At 44.5% G+C, this 13,283-nt stretch overlaps 1 protein-coding gene across 1 annotated transcript in view; it reads right to left on the minus strand.

Moving 5' to 3' along the window:
- The window catches only part of BOP1 (BOP1 ribosomal biogenesis factor), a 104,468-nt gene that overhangs the window by 36,746 nt on the left and 54,439 nt on the right, over nt 1-13,283 (minus strand). The window lies entirely within an intron of this gene.

Below are 13,283 nucleotides of genomic sequence, written 5' to 3' on the forward strand. Positions count from 1 at the left end.
AACAGCAGAAAACAAGCTCCCTCCATCTTCAATGTGACATCCTTTCAAATACTTAAACAGGGCTATCATATCATCCCTTAACCTTCTCTTCTCCAGGCTAAACACCCCCAGCTCCCTAAGTCTTTCCTCATAGGGCTTAGTGGTTTCTAAACCTTCCACCATTTTGTTCACCCTCTTCTGGACACATGGCTCCAGTTTCTCAATGTCCTTTTTGAACTGGACACAGTATTTCAGGTGAGGAATAGAGTTGTGAGCAAGTAGGAAAGAGCAATGGTTAACAAACACAGCACAGGATGTCATAACAAGATGTGGCTATGGGCATCAATGGCTTTATTAGCTATTAGCACCCAGAAGCCATGGAGGCGCACCCAGTTGCCAGTGTGTGTAGACTCAGTGGTTAGCTTGCTGGAGATTCAGGAGAGTCAAAAAATACTTCCTGGCAAAATGCATTATTAATTCATAGATTTCTTTGGTCCCAGATGTGGGCTTGGAAAGCCAAAGAGGAAGGACAGAAGGAGAAAGTGGAGGAAGTCTATCCAAGGTTATTGGTGGTTGCAGCTAAACTGCACCTTCATGTACCTCCTGCACTGTGCCTCCAAATGCTAGCTGCACCCTCCCTGACCATTTTAGGAGAAACCAGGCAGCTAAATTTGGTCAGAACAGTACTGGAAACGCCCAGGGCCACCTCTGAGCAGCCGCAGGAGGAAATCTCTTTATCACACACCAATTGAGATAATAAATAATAATAAATAAAATAAAATTTTTATTTGTATACCGCCCTTCCATCGATCAGGGCGGTGAACAGCATAATAATACAGTACAATAATAACAAAAAGCAAAAATCATAAAAATGAACATACATTAAAAACAAGTTAAAAACACAATCAGCCATTGATGGGAATTGATGGGAAGATGTTATGTGGGTTTTCCCAAGACAAAACAAGCACGCAATAATTTTTAGCTCCTTGCAAATAAAAATAGGGAGAGAGAAGCTATTTTGATTTGGGACATAGCTTTGCAATGCCTCTTCTGCAAAAGACAGAGAAAGCGGTGGATCCAGAGACCGATCCACTTCTTGGTCTCGCTCTGCAGTAACATAAAGCAGTCTGAAAGAAAGGACCCAGCAAAGAGATTTTGCATGGCTCTTGCCATCCAAGCAAATTTGGGGGGTTTTTTTGGGAGGGGGGGGGAGTTTGCCCCGTGTGTGTGTGTGTGTGTGTGTGTGTGTGTGTGTGTGTGTCCCCAACTTTTTGTTACTTTGTTATTCCAATGTAAGGAATATTATACACAAACAGGATCAAGAGGAGGCCAACTGTAGCTCATAGAGCTTTTGCAGACCCAGGGCCCAAGAAGTATGGCCAGAGGCTGGATGGGTACCTTCGAAGAACAAAGACAAAGAGAAGGCAAGGTCTCTTTGGAGGCTCAGATGCTCATCGACATCTTTGCTGGGATTATATTTTCTTTACAGCGCAGGGCCTTCTCTCAAGAATCCCCTCTCCTCTCCTAACTCCCACTTCCATAGGCTTCTAGCATAAGCATTTCCATGGCAAATTATTTTTCCAGCAGGTTTGCAACTTTCCAAAACATTCCCGTGACTCCTGCTCTAAAAAAAACACCATTCGCCTTGAGTCAGCCCAGCCCAAACCCCTTGGAATTTATGTGGAAGATGTGAATAAAGTGTGTGTTTGGCAGGAAGGAGGCGGTGGACTATAAGAAGGGAGGACTGCAAGGGCCATGATGCAGCAAGCAAAGTTTTTGCAAACAGGCAGTGGCCAGAAACAAGTGGGCAAAGGAGGGTCAATGCCAGAGGGAAAGAGGTGAAGAACTCACCTGTCCCATGGAATCAGAGACCACAAGGGCCATCAAAACCCAACCCCCTTCTGCCATGCAGGAATACACAATCAAAGCACCCCATGGGACAGATGGCCATCCAACCTGTTTAAAAACTGCCTCCAAAGAAGTCCAAAGAAATGGCAGAATGGGTTTGGACTGGATGGCTCTTGTGGTCTCTTCCAACTCTATGATTCTATGATGCTCCGATGGAGTGTCTTTCTTTGTTGAACAGTTCTTACAGTAAGAAAGGCCTTCCTAATATTTAGGTGGAATCTCTTTTCCTGGAGCTTGCATCCATTGCTCTGGATTCTATTCTCTGGAGCAGCAGAAAACAAGCTTCTTCCATCCTCAATGTGACATCCCTTCAAATATTTAAACAGGACTCCTTACAGGGGTGGGAACTGTGCAACCCTCCAGATGTTGATGGGCTCCCATCTACCACAGCTAGCCACAGTTAGTAGTGAGGAGTGCTAGGAGTTGCTGTCCAAGAGTATTGCATTTTGTAGGGAGGCGGGATATAAATAATAATATCTATTATTATTATTATTATTATTATTATTATTATTATTATTATTATTATTATTATTTGGAGGGAATGCATAATTCCCAATCCTGCTCTTACACTGTAGGCTGAAGTGGCAGATACCTAGAAGGTGGAGGGGAAGATGTTTGTCCTGCAAAGCTTTGGTACGCCAACATTTGCTTGGGCCCGTCCCCGTTACTTATTCCTCCCTTGGCCTCCCTCCGTATGCACAGCTGCATTTAAAATCATACAGAAGAAGAGAAAGAGAAATGGAGGGAGGAAGAAGCAGGCTCCCTCAAGGGCCTGTATGTGGACTGGACCTTTGGAACCAGTGACCTGGTGTGAGCATTGCAGTGGCCAAGTTTCAGATGGCACCCAATTACAGGTTGGGTCTCCTTTATGCAAAATGCTTGGGGCCAGATGTATTTTGGAATATTACAGATTTTATAACGTCAAATAAGGGAGACTGAACCTGTACTCAGGATGGCTAAAACCAAAAGGGATGATGCAGAAAGGATCCCTACAGACAGTGTGAATGTAAGAGAAAACATCAAATGCTGCTCAATGTACGCAACTATAAAGTAATGCCGGTTAGATGAAAACTTCACACACATTGTTGAGGAAGATGCCAGGAAATGGGATCTTAGGGTTGAGGTGGGCAGCATAATGAAAATGTCAAGTGTGAGGGCAGCTGTGAAATGTGCATTTCATGTTGGAGATCATGAGGAAAGAGAGTGATAACACAATCGCCAACTCTATAATTTAACTATGGTTTTTATAATATTGTTATTTAATTCTTTTTTAAATGTTTGTAAAACAACATTTTAATTTAATTTTATTTTAACTTGCTAAAAGTTGCCTTGGACCCCATCTCAGGAGAAAGGCAGCATATAAATGCAATAAATAAATGAATAATACAATTTATACCAGCCTTCCTCAACCTAGTGCCATACAGATATATAATCATTCCTGACTCCTGACCATGCCTGCTGGGCTGATGGAGGTTGCAGTCCAAAAAGTCTGGAAGGTGCTCCATTCAAATCTACTGAGCAACCATGCTAGGAAAACTTTGCACTGTTCTGGTTGCCACACCTGAAAAGGGATACTGCAAACCTGGAAAAGGTGCAGAAAGGGGAGCCAAAAATAACCAAGGGACCAGAGCTACTCCCTTATGACAAAAAGGTGACAAGGTTTGGGGGCACATGAAAGAGCCATGGAAAGTTATGCATGAGTTAGGAAAAAAAATTCCCCTTTCTTTCATATGAATCTAGAAATCAGTGTGGTTATCTGATAAAGATGAAGTAGAGGAGAGATTTGGAAGAAACAAAAGGAGGTATGGTGGCACATGGAAAGGATAAACAGGGAACCAGTCACCAATGGACAGTGTCTGCAGAAATATTCACACATGCCCTTGCCATTTCTGCATTTTGCTGTGTTATAAAGCTGGAACTGAAATGGATTTAATGGGCACTACTATTACTTGAGGTCCACAGGAGACTCAGCACTGTCTGTGTGCAAAGTCTCTAATGGCTTTAATGGGAGAGCAGATAAATCCATGGAGGGAAAGGGTACCAACAGTTACTAGCCTTCCTGGTGGCTGTGTGTGCCACCTGTAGCGAAGTGGCCCCTGGCAAGGACAAGTGCACTGAGCTGTCTGGTCAGCCATTGTGGTGGAAGCAGCACACTGGACCAGACAGGCCTTGGGCCAGCCTTTCACACCCACCTTGGACTTTTACAAAGGCAAAACTGACCAGACCAGTGTGTTGTGGTGGGAAGGACAACAGGTAGACTGAAGGGGCAACCCACCTCCAAACCAAAGGCACTGCCAAAAACCCACTGTGGATACCAGTTCAAGAGACTGAAGGAAGACTCTGAGTGAGGAATTGCTTTTGATAAAGATTTATGAGTCAGGCTTAAACATGACTTGCAGGTGGGGGACAAACTGTACATACATGAATGAAGGTTTAGGCCCAACTGTCAGGAGTGCTTTGATTGTGTCTTCTTGTATGGCAGCATGAGGTTGGACAGGATGGCCCTTGAGGTCCCTTCCAACTCTATGGTTCTAATTATTAGACTTTTTGGGTGGGGAGGGGATGGTTTGAACCTCTCTTGCAGACGTTGGGTCCCTTAACATTTTGCCAAGTTGGTGCTACCTACATGATCCGTCATGCACCTGGCTCCAAGTTCACATTCCCTAGCCAAGACCAAAATCTGCCCATCACCATATATTCAGGAGGCAGAAAAAACCCAACCTCCCTCGTCCCTGAGAGCTGCAGGAGTCATAGGATATCAAGGAAGAGGAAATAATCCTCGGATGCTCTTTCCTGCTGACTTCCAAGTGAGCCAAAGGAGACGGGAACAGAAGGTCCTCTCCACCCTTCGGTTGATGCTCCATTGTTTCCACTGCTTTCCTCCCCATTACCAACCCTGCCACCCCAGTCCCCATTCCTTCTTGGTGGGTCTCTCTGTCTCCAGTTTCCCCAGCTGCATTCTCTTTCCCCTTGCAGTAAAGAAATAACCTTGTTCCCCGCCTTTCCCATCCTCCCGTCACGGATCTGGGGCAAATTAGGGACTCCAAAGCCCCAGCAGCAACCTGAGCCCAGCCTGTCTCCGTCAAGGCAACATGGGGCTTCCCCCCACCGCTGCTGCTCCCCATTCCTCCCCACACACATTTTGACCCCACAGAGGCATCTCCCTATCTGTGGAGCCAAGGGCAGAGAGACAGCAACGGGGCCGGTGGTCCAGGCAGCAAGGGCCACTTTATGGCACTTTCTTGCTTGTTAGTCCAATGAGCGCCCAGGGAGCCCTTGGCCTGGCAGCCACTGATATGGGCCAGGCAAGGGCCAGATGCCTTTTTGGCTGGGGTCCATTCTTGACACTGACAGCAGGTTTATCATTCCATGCCCTTGGCTCACAGAGGGGTCAGCTAGGAGAGGACCCCCCCTAAGCCAACACCGCAAAGGTCCAGCGTTGGTTGCTCGAGCCGGCCTCCCACCCATGGCTCCTTGTGCAGACTCCCCCCCTCCCCCTCCTCTCCTGATGCAGGCCTCCTGCCAGATACCCTTTGGCAACACACGCAGCTGGCAAGCTATTAAAAGAACACAGGTGAAAATTATAGGATGGCTATTAAAAGCTGGAAAGGTCTTGGAGAAGAAAGGGAAACCCTCCTTTTACACACCTTTCCAGCGGCTGTTGAAAAGAGCTGCCCCAGGGCACCCATTTACTGCCAAGGCAGGCCGGTCGGCCGGCTGGCCAAACTCTCCACACCCGCATGGAGGCTGGCCGCTGGCGTAGGCCCTCCAAGATGGCTCACCTCCTTCTCATGCCCAGCTTGGGAGGGGAAAAGGCAAAATACAGCCCACCCCCCCCCCAGCAGAGCCATCCTTCCCTACTCCTCTCTTCAGCAGCACCATTTTGTGTTAACAGGACAGCTGGTTTTGCATGCAGGAGAAGCCAGAATTCAACACCATTCCAGCTGGCTAAGACGGCAGGGGCTCTAATGGCTCCTTGTTATGGCTAAACAAACCATGGGTTAGCTTCTCCAGACAGAGGACCATCTGATGCCTTCTTTGGGCACAAGGAATCACCGACAACCAAATTCTGCAATTGGTTTTGCCAAAACCACTGTTACTTGGTTGGGAGTCACATTTAAGGCAAGGCTACTAAAAGCTTTGATTTGAGACAGCAAAGGGAAAGAAAAGCCTGAATTAAACCAATTGTCCCACTTTGTAATCCACACCTTTTCAGAGCAAGCGTGCTTACTAACTTGTCTGCTAGAACAAGTAAAGCATAATAGCCTGCTATTAAGAACAGATGTGTTGTGCAAGAACACACATTTGCACAAAGGAAATGCAAGCACAAAGCCAGAGGTGCAAAAAAAAAAAAAAAAAAAAAGGGGGGGGGGAAGGTTTGAGAAGTGTGGTGCTAATAGCATCAAGACCTACAATAATAAACGGTACTCAAATACACCAAGAGCTGGCAGCCGGCAAGGGAGCAGTTGACAACAGAATCAAAATGGCACTTTCTTGCCATGGTCCAAGCATGACAGAATGGGGTTAGACTTTATGGCCTTTGAGGTCTCTTTCAAGTCTAGGATTCTAGGATTCTAAAAGGGTTCTGAAGGAGGATAAGGAGACTGCAAAGAAGTTGAATGAATTCTTCTCATTGGGTCTTCATGATTGAAGATATAGGGGGAATTGTTGTTTTTGCCATAGCTGTTCCTGTCAAGTAGGTTTTGACTTAGGACAACCCTTTGAATCAGAGGCCTCCAAGAAACCTTGGTCTTAACAGCCCTGCTCAGGTCTTGCAAACTCAGGGCTCCCTTCATGAAGTCAGTACAACTATCATGCAATCTCCTTCTTTTCCTGCTGCCTTCCGTTTGACTGAGCATTATTGTCTTTTCACAGAGTCATTTCTTGCAGAGCCAGAAATCTTGCCAAATCCCTTCTGGAGAACCATGGCAGTGCCTTTAAAACTGTTTCCCACTTTCAATGGTTAGAGTTATAACCAACAATGTCTCACCTTCATGTTTTCCCCCCTTGCTTTAAAAATGTCTTTTCACTGAGTCATGTCCAAAGTATGGCCTCAGTTTAGGCATTTTGGCTTGTGACTTGATTTGATCTTAAGACCCTTTCATGTGTCTTTTTAACAATCCAAGGTATCTGCAGAACTCTCCTTTAGCACCACATTTCAAGTAAGTTGGTTTTCAGTCTGTCAGTTTTCTTCACTGTCCAGCTTTCATAACCATACACAGAAATCAGAAATACAAAGGCATGGACGATCCAAACTTTGATATCCAATTATATATCTCTATACTTGAGAAGCTGTCTTTCCAAGTCTTAGTCTTCTTCTGATCTCTTGACCACAACCTCCCTTTGGATTAATGACTAAGCCCAAGTATAGTAAACCTTTTAACAATGTTGATGTCTTCATCATCTACTTTAAAGTAATATAAATCTTCTAAGTTATTTTTGTTCTTAATATTCAGCTATAACCTGCTTACACATGCCTAAATTAATATTTCGAGGAGCGGGGAGTGAGGATCAAGAACGGCTGAGTCTTCACTAACAAAAAACAAAGAAATAAATCGCCAGGTCCAGATGATGTCCACAGAAACTTTCCTGAAGAACTCAAAAGTGGAATCCCTGGCCTTTTAAGTACAATATATAACACATCCCTAAGAACAGCTTCTATATCAGAAGACTGGACAGTGGCCAATGCAACACCATTTTTAAAATGAGATGTAGGGGAGTTCCAAACCGTGGGTCAGTTTGCCAAAGCTTCATTCCAGAAAAAATGTTGGAAAGTGTTATTAGGGATAGAATATCAGTTTGCAAAGGGATCTTATAGCACCTTTGAGACTAGCTGTGCAAAAGAAGCTGCGGCATACGCTTTCGTAGACATGGTCTACTTCTGGAGATGCATGTCTACCAAAGCTTATGCTACGACTTCTTTCACACAGTTACGTCTCAAAGGCGCTATAAGATCCTTTTGCACAATGAAATAACTAACGCCACAATGTCACTGATTTCTGCTCCCAGGTAAGGAGAGAATAGTGAAGCATACAGAAAGGCAAGCCCTACAGAAACCGAGTCAACAGTACTTCTGCAAAGGAAAGTGCCACCTAACCTTTAAGATTGTCAATGAATATGTGAGCAGGAGTTAATGGGAAGATGCTGCCTACTCTGACTTCCAAACCATCTTTGGATTCTTATGGAATGAAAACTGGTCAAAGAACACAACGGCAGAAAGGAGGAATCAATGGTGAGGTCTGGCAGTGGAGGGAGCCTGTCCTCCTTTAGGTATTAGATGGCTAATAACAGCGGCAACATTTTTAAAAATCCCCAATTTTAAGTGAACTTCAGCCACATCCAGCCTTTATTTTGGTTTTTTAGTTAGCATTTGTGGCAGTCTCTGCATCTTCAGGGGCAGAAAACTGGCCTCAGGAACTGCCATGGTTGCCTGGCACCTACTGTCAGCTTTGGGGCTAGGGCAAAAGTGCAGTTAAGCAAGCCCTCCTTTTTGGGGCTCTGTGCCTTGGAAACAACACTGAACATATCAGTTAGAGATTAAAGGCAGGGTTGGAACCATCATGAAACCATTTCCAGGCGCTCAGGAGGGCTGTAGGTGCAGCTGCTCCATTCAGCCACAGCCTCCCTCCTCCTTCCATGAACTGTTCAGCAAACTCCCATTGCAACTGAGAGTGCTCTTTGGGCTTTGGGCCGGCTGAGCCATAAATATCTGTAATTTCCCCCAATAATGACTGCAAAACATGATCTGCCCCATCACTGACACCAGCTGACCTCCAGCTATATCTTGTCACTTCCCCAGCTTCAAATAGCTGGGCCTTTTATGCAGCCTGGAAGCGGTTTTAGCAGATTAGGTATCTGCAGAATGCACATGCGTTACATTCAAATTTCATTTTCTAAAATAGGACACACTATAATTGAAAGGCAATACTGCTGTATGTCTCAAGCTTAACTGGAGAGTCAGAGTAAAAATGTGAAAGATGGAGTTAAAAGGCTCCCTTTAGTTCCTGCCAGTTCTAGTTATATATCTTTTGATTAAACTTCCACTTTTCAAGTTCAAATGCCTTTGCAAAGCTATATCTTATGATATAGCTAAGCTTTTTAAAACAAGACAAACAAACAAACAAACCACAATTAAAATTCAATGTTGGAAGACAGAATAAAAGAATACTGAACTACTTACTAGTGAGCCTATTTTGAGGCTGGACTAACAAAGGGTGAGTGAAACAGATCATGTTATATGTGACCCGAATCCTTGGGACAAGATCAGGAGAGGAAGCAGAGATGTTTATAACATATGTGGGGCATCAGAATAGGAGCTGGGATCTCAAACCCCTTGGAACAAACCCCAAAGACCCAGATATTCTGCAGATAGGAGAGAAGAAGATTGTAGGTAACCAACCGCCTGATGAAAGAAGGACTACCTGAAAATATTTCCCTTCATAGTGGAGGGTATTACAGTGTGAGATGTAAAACTCCATTTTTGTTCCTATTCCCTGTCTTTTTTCTCTTTCTGGTAGATAAGAAAGCTAAATACAATTCAAGCATTGAGGGTTAGTGTCTTTTGTGGGTTTTTCGGGGGGCTCTGTGAATGCCATGTTCTAGCAGAGTTTCTTCCTGACGTTTCGCCAGCATCTGTGGCTGGCATCTTCAGAGACAGCCATGGATGCCAGCCATGAAGGCCTTCGACTTCAGATTAGTGTTTTCTTTATGTTATAAAGTATACCCTTTGGCACAAGAAGCTCAAAGGAAGACAAAACAAGGACCTTAAGAAGACAAGGAATCAAGCTTGTTACTTGCTAAATGTCAATTTTATTTGTTGTATTTTATGGAAAATCTGATAAAGATTAATTTAAAAAATATTTGAAAAATGGTTGACAAATATGTCTTTCCAGTATTGAGAAAATCTGATGAGAAGGATCCTGGACCACCAACAATCTTTGCCATTCAGGACTTATTTTGTTCAAAATTCGCTTGTGATTGTGTTGCACAGAAAATAGCATTTTCTGGGTGGAAAACAATTTTTGAGCGCAGAAAAGTTGTTGCGCAGAAAATTCTGTCAAAACATGCCGAGAAGAAGAAATGTTCAAGAACTGTTCCTATTGATGCTGCTGCTGCTGCTGCTGTAGTGGATGAACAGGACCCAATGATTTAGGTGGGAAGTGCATTGGTCATGCGCACAGAGGATAAGAGGTAATACTGCCAAAACATGTGTAGCAAAGCTCTAGAAGGTTCGGAGAGATGCTCTGCACAGCTGCAGGTAAGCCCCTTTATGCAAGTTCCAAAAAGGAACAGCATTCTCTGCACAGACAACAGCAGTTTATGCACAGGTATTCATTTCTGAAATATTGAAAATTGCTGAAATTACTCGTTGCTACCACTGTAGTGAAGAACTACATCCCGAGATAGCAGAGACTGAGGTGTTTATTTCCAAGGGAGACTTTCAACTCAGCTAAGTTTGAAACGGAAGATGTATAAGAAATGGAAAAAGGGGGAAATCACAAAAAAGGAATTCAAAGAAATAGCAGGCATTTGTAGGGTAAAGTCAGAAAAGCTAAAGCGCAGAATGAACTCAGACTTGCTAGAGAGATTAAGAACAACAAAAAAGGCTTTTATGGATATGTCCGCAGCAAAAGGAAGGAGGAGGAAACGGTAGGTTCACTGCGTGGAGAAGATGGCAAAATGCTAACAGAAGACAGAGAAAAGGCAGAATTACTCAACACCTTCTTTGCCTCAGTCTTCTCAGAAAAGGAAAAGGGTGCTCAACCTGAGGATAATGGAGCAGAGGACAGAATAGGGGAATTTCAGCACAGAATAAGTAAAGCGATAGTAGAGGAATACCTTGTTAATCTAAATGAATGTAAGTCTCCAGGACCAGATGAACTACATCCAAGGGTATTAAAAGAACTGGCAAATGCAATATCAGAGCCATTGGCAATCATATTTGGAAACTCCTGGAAAACAGGAGAAATCCCAGCAGACCGGAGGAGGGCAAACGTTGTCCCCATCTTCAAAAAGGGGAAAAAAAGAGGATCCCAACAATTATCCCCCAGTTAGTCTGACATCAATCCCAGGAAAGATTCTGGAGCAGATCATTAGTCAGGCCCCACCTAGAATATTGTGTCCAGTTCTGGGAGCCACAATTCAAAAAGGACATTGAGAAACTGGAGCGTGTCCAAAGGAGGGCGACAAAAATGGTGAAGGGTCTGGAAACCATGCCCTATGAGGAACGACTTAGGGAGCTCGGGATGTTTAGCCTGGAGAAAAGAAGGTTAAGAGGTGATATGATAGCCCTGTTTAAATACGTGAAGGGATGTCATATTGAGGAGGGAGCAAGCTTGTTTTCTGCTGCTCCAGAGAACAGGACCCGGAACAATGGATGCAAGCTGCAGGAAAAGAGATTCCACCTGAACATTAGGAGGAACTTCCTGACAGTCAGGGCTGTTCGACAGTGGAACACACTCCCTCGGAGGGTGATAGAGTCTCCTTCCTTGGAGGTCTTTAAACAGAGGCTGGATGGCCATCTGTCAGGGATGCTTTGATTTGGATTTCCTGCATGGCAGAAGGGGGTTGGACTGGATGGCCCTAGTGGTCTCTTCCAACTCTACGATTCTATGATTCTATGATTCTATGATTAAACAGAGAGTCTGTCAACATCTAAAGCCCTTTGAGGAGAGACTTAGGGAGCTGGGGATGTTTAGCCTGGAGAAGAGAAGGTTAAGAGGTGATATACTTAAATACTTAAAGGGATGTCATATTGAGCAGGGAACAAGTTTGTTTTCAGCTGCTCTAGAGACTAGAACGCAGAACAATGGATGCAAGCTCCAGGAAAAGAGATTCCAGCTCAACATTAGGAAGAACTTCCTGAGAGTAAGGGCTGTTTGACAGAGGAATGTACTCCTTCCTCGAAGATTAAAGTGGAGTCTCCTTCCTTAGAGGTCTTTAAACAGAGGCTAAATGGCCATCTGTTGGGGATGCTTTGATTTGGATTTCCTGCATGGCAGAATGGGGTTGGACTGGATGGCCCTTGCGGTCTCTTCCAACTCTACGATTCTATGAGACACACCTGGTCCTGTAATATCAGGTGATAGGGTCTTCCTCTGCCACACGCCACACCTGCAGATGGCAGCACAGGTGTGGGTCTAAGAGATGCAATCTCTTGTAGATTGGGTATTTTTTTCCTCTCCTTTGAGTCTATAGCCAGGTATTCCATGTTTCAACTGAAAACACTTGGTGAGCTCACCTGAATTCTTTCCAAGGGCTTTTCGTTGCCCAAGAATCAGCCTATGGGTGGATAGCAGGGAGTCTGAAGTGGCAAGGAAACCCTGATAAGGGACTTCTTGGTCTGCAGCTTCTGCAGGTGATCCCTCCAGGCTTGGCAGAAAGTGGCACTAAAGCCTTTGCCTAAACTAGCTGACTGAGGTTGCGTGCCACCTTCTGCAATTTGCACATGGGTTCCTGCAAACACAGAGCTCTCCCATGCATGCAATTCATGCTGACTCTGATGCTCCTTACAGAGAGAGATCTTGTAGCTGTTAGTGTATATTTATGGTGAAAATGTTCAGATGTGACATTGGTTGCTAAAGTTTAAAATTGGTTACAGACTGAAGGCCAAAAAGCCTCGTCCGAAGACAAAGTGTTCAAGGACGACGGAACAAGACAAAGGTAAACAAGACATGTTTTCTGTTTGTACTGTGATTGGTTCCTATGTTGCATGGCAACTTGTGGGAAAGCTGCATCGTGGGAAAGTTGATCTTATGAGAACAAAGACTGTTCTAGTCTGTTTCTGTGAGAATGGACTCTGAAAGAGGAAGACGTGTTGTACAGTTATTAGCTATTAGCTCGTGTATATAGAACCACACAATAAAGGCCCTCATAATGAGTGAATACTGCGGGAGTTTGTTTCTTTGATTAAGCAGCTGTTGCACTAGGCGTTGTTCCAGCAATCTGAAAAGCCTGTGTTGGAGTTTGCTTTGATCCTGAGTTCCAGAGAAGACTGTATCTACATCCAGTTGATACCAGTTTGGGAACCAAGGGCAAGAGACATCACCCAAAACAATTTTTCTAACAGTAGCACCTTTGAGGCTAACTGAAAGAAAGAAGTTATCAGCATGGGCTTTCGTAGACTTAAGTCTACTTCTTCAGATGCATTTTGTATTTCTTGAGACATCTTCTGTTGTTGTTGGTAGTGGTGGGAGCATGCAATCTTGGTTGGCAGGGCCCTGAAACCTGTAAGTAAGAAAGAACGCCCTCTCGACCACGCTGCCCCATGGCAAGTCCAGGCAGCAAAAGCTTTCGAGTCCGAATACCCAGCAGCTACCTGGTAGCTGTGTCCCTTTGCCCTCTCTCTGGCCAAAGGCTCACAGAAGTCAAGACCTGCACACCCTTTGGAAGCATCA

The sequence above is a fragment of the Sceloporus occidentalis genome, unplaced genomic scaffold (genome assembly GCF_023333645.1).
Source record: "Sceloporus occidentalis isolate IW3139 unplaced genomic scaffold, rSceOcc1.0.p SCAF_3, whole genome shotgun sequence".
Lineage (NCBI taxonomy): Eukaryota > Metazoa > Chordata > Lepidosauria > Squamata > Phrynosomatidae > Sceloporus > Sceloporus occidentalis.